Here is a 3,303-nt window from a genome sequence, read left to right as displayed (position 1 = left end):
ACAAGGAACAGAATGTGGTATCACACGATGGGTGTCCGGCACGTTTTTCGGTGATGGCTAGAAATGAGTTGCAGAGACAATTCCCAAGTAGTTGGACAGGATGCGGAGGAGATGTGCCGTGGCCGGATCGTTCGCCAGACTTTGAGCCTCTGGATTTTTTCTTGTGGGGATTCGTAAAAGACATTCTTTATAAAGGCGTTCCAACTACACCTGAAGACATGCGAGAGAATTGTCAGAGCATGTGCTTCGATAAGTGCCGATGTGATAAGGAATACTACTCAATCCATGATAACAAAATTGCAGCACTGTATTGATACCAATGGTCATCACTTCATACACCTTCTGTAAATAGACGTTCATACCACCTTTGTGACCTTCGTTGACCTTCAAAGTCCTTATTGTTACACATGGGCCGGCCGCGGTGGTCTCGCGGTTCTAGGCGCGCAGTCCGGAACCGCGCGACTGCTACGGTCGCAGGTTCGAATCCTGCCTCTGGCATTAATGTGTGTGATGTCCTTAGGTTAGTTAGGTTTAAGTAGTTCTAAGCTCTAGGGGACTGATGACCACAGCTGTTAAGTCCCATAGTGCTCAGAGCCATATGAACCATATATACGTATGTTACACATGATTGGATTCGTCTCGATAGCCGCTATCAGAAAATAAGTACCAAACTATAGCACTCCTTTAAAAAAAAAAAAACAAAGTTGACTTTCATATCTCTGAAGCGACCCCACTTATCAATAAAAATGCAACGTCATATTATGGCTTCCGTCGTCCCATGCAACTTTTTTTTCCACTAACTTTTCAGCTGCTATCATACTTTCGGAGCTATTCTTTGGCAATAGTTAGTGACTCTCCCTGTATACTGACTGCACCAAAAAGTTTCTCAACATGCAAAATGCCCCACAAGATCAATTTAATTAATGAATCAATCAATTTGACATTAATGACGTGGCGACAGGCGGGTGGAAGCGAGCTGGAGCGGTAATCAGGTGTTTTTCCGTTGCAGCGAGATCTTTTAACGAAATTTCAATCTCCCACATACTCAAGGAGAGATGACCAGTGTAATAAATGTAGCTATATTACCGAATTCATAAATTGATACATAGTATGCACCTGATATTTACGTTGTGTTGCTACATTGATAGACTTCATAGGTGATGAAGAATTTACTTCCCTTAAGAGAGTTGGAAAGTGAATAGACATCCTGTGACAGAGGTAGAGCATGATCTTAACACTGCGTCACGATCAAAACATGAGTTTAATATTATGGTCCTTTGTACCAGACGTAGCAGATATTACGCTGATAAGAAGAGATATTTATTTACTTGATGTGAGAACACTTAGAGGAAATATGCACACATCGAAAAAAGTTTTGCATCACCTCGGTTCCGAGAGTTCCGGAACCTGTACAGAAAATTTGAATGAAGATCAACATAAACATCATTTCTGCCCTTTTTACTGCTCATGAAAACCACACATTGCATGTTGTACCACCATACAGCGAGATCTTCAGAGGTGGTGGTCCAGATTGCTGTACAAACTGGTATCTCCAATATCCAGTAGCACGTCCCCTTGCATTGATGCATGCCTGTATTCGTCGTGGCATTCTATTCACAAGTTCAGCAAGGTACTGTTGGTCCAGATTGTCCCAATCCTCAACGGCGATACGGCGTAGATCCCTCAGAGTGGTTGGTGGGTCACGACTTCCATAAACAGCTCTTTTCAATCTAGCCCAGGCATGTTCGATAGGATTCATGTCCGGAGAACATGCTGGCCGCTCTAGTCGAGCGATGTCGTTATCCTGAAGGAAGACATTCACAAGATGTGCACGATGGGGTCGCGAATTGTCGTCCATGAAGACGAATGCCTCGCCAATACACTGCCGATATGGTTGCACTATCGTTAGGAGTTTGGCGTTCACGTATCGTACAGCTGTTCCATGACCACCAGCGGCGTACATCGGCCCCACGTAATGCCACCCCAAAATAGCAGGGAACCTTCACCTTGCTGCACTCGCTGGACACTGTGTCTAAGGCGTTTAGCCTGACCGGGTTGCCTCCAAAAACGCCTCCGACGACTCTCTGGCTGAAGGCATATGCGACACTCGTCCGCTGCAGTCTGGAACCGCGAGACCGCTACGGTCGCAGGTTCGCATCCTGCCTCGGGGATGGATGTGTGTGATGCCCTTAGGTTAGTTAGGTTTAACTAGTTCTAAGTTCTAGGGGACTAATGACCTCAGAAGTTGAGTCCCATAGTGCTCAGAGCCATTTGAACCATTTTTGACACTCGTCGGCGAAGAGAACGTGATACCAATCCTGAGCGGCCCATTAGGCATGTTGTTAGTTCCATCTGTACTGCACTGCATGGTGTCGCGGTTGTAGAGATGGACCTCGCCATGGACGTCGTGAGTGAGGTTGCGTATCATTCAGCCTATTGCGCACAATTTGAGTCGTATAACATGACGTCCTGTGGCTGCACGAAAAGCAGTATTCAACATGTTGGCGTTACTGTCAGGGCTCCTCCGAGCCATAATCCGTAGGTAGCGGTCATCCACTGCAGTAGTAGCCCTTGGGCGGTCTGAGCGAGGCATGTCATCGACAGTTCCTGTCTCTCTGTATCTCCTCCATGTCTGAACAACATTTCTTTGGTTCACTCCAAAAATTTTTCAAATGGCTCTGAGCACTATGGGACTTAATTGCTGAGGTCATCAGTCCCCTAGAACTTAGAACTACTTAAACCTAACTAACCTAAGGACATCACACACATCCATGCCCGAGGCAGGATTCGAACCTGCGACCGTAGCGGTCGCGCGGTTCCAGACTGTAGCGCCTAGAACCGCTCGGCCACTCCGGCCGGCGGTTCACTCCAAGACACCTGGACACTTCCCTTGTTGAGAGCCCTTCCTGGCAGAAAGTAACCATGAGGATGCGATCGAACCTCGGTACTGACCGTCTAGGCATGGTTGAACTACAGACAACACAAGCCGTGTACCTCTTTCCTGGTGGAATGACTGGAATTGATCGACTGTCGGACCCCCTCCGTCTAATAGGCGCTGCTCATGCTTGGTTGTTTACATCTTTGGGCGGGTTTAGTGAGATCTCTGAACATTCAAAGGGACTGTGTCTGTCATACAATAACCACAGTCAACGCCTATCTTCAGAAGTTCTGGGATCGGGGTGATGCAAAACTTTTTTGATGTGTGTACCTATGCCATACTGTCGTACAGGATTTTCACAAGAAGTAACGATACTTTATGGAAGTTGAAACGAGTGTACGGACCGATTTCTTCTGTCTTCGAAA

The 3,303-nt window shown here is 46.6% G+C and overlaps 1 pseudogene; it reads right to left on the bottom strand.

The window, feature by feature from the left end:
• Nucleotides 1-1,181: 1,181 nt before the first annotated feature.
• LOC124723886 lies at nucleotides 1,182-1,354 on the bottom strand (annotated as a pseudogene).
• Nucleotides 1,355-3,303: the final 1,949 nt, after the last annotated feature.

The sequence above is a fragment of the Schistocerca piceifrons genome, chromosome X, assembly GCF_021461385.2.
Source record: "Schistocerca piceifrons isolate TAMUIC-IGC-003096 chromosome X, iqSchPice1.1, whole genome shotgun sequence".
NCBI lineage: Eukaryota > Metazoa > Arthropoda > Insecta > Orthoptera > Acrididae > Schistocerca > Schistocerca piceifrons.
The sequence above is the reverse complement of the archived record's forward strand: the minus strand, read 5'-3'. Positions and strand labels throughout refer to the sequence as shown.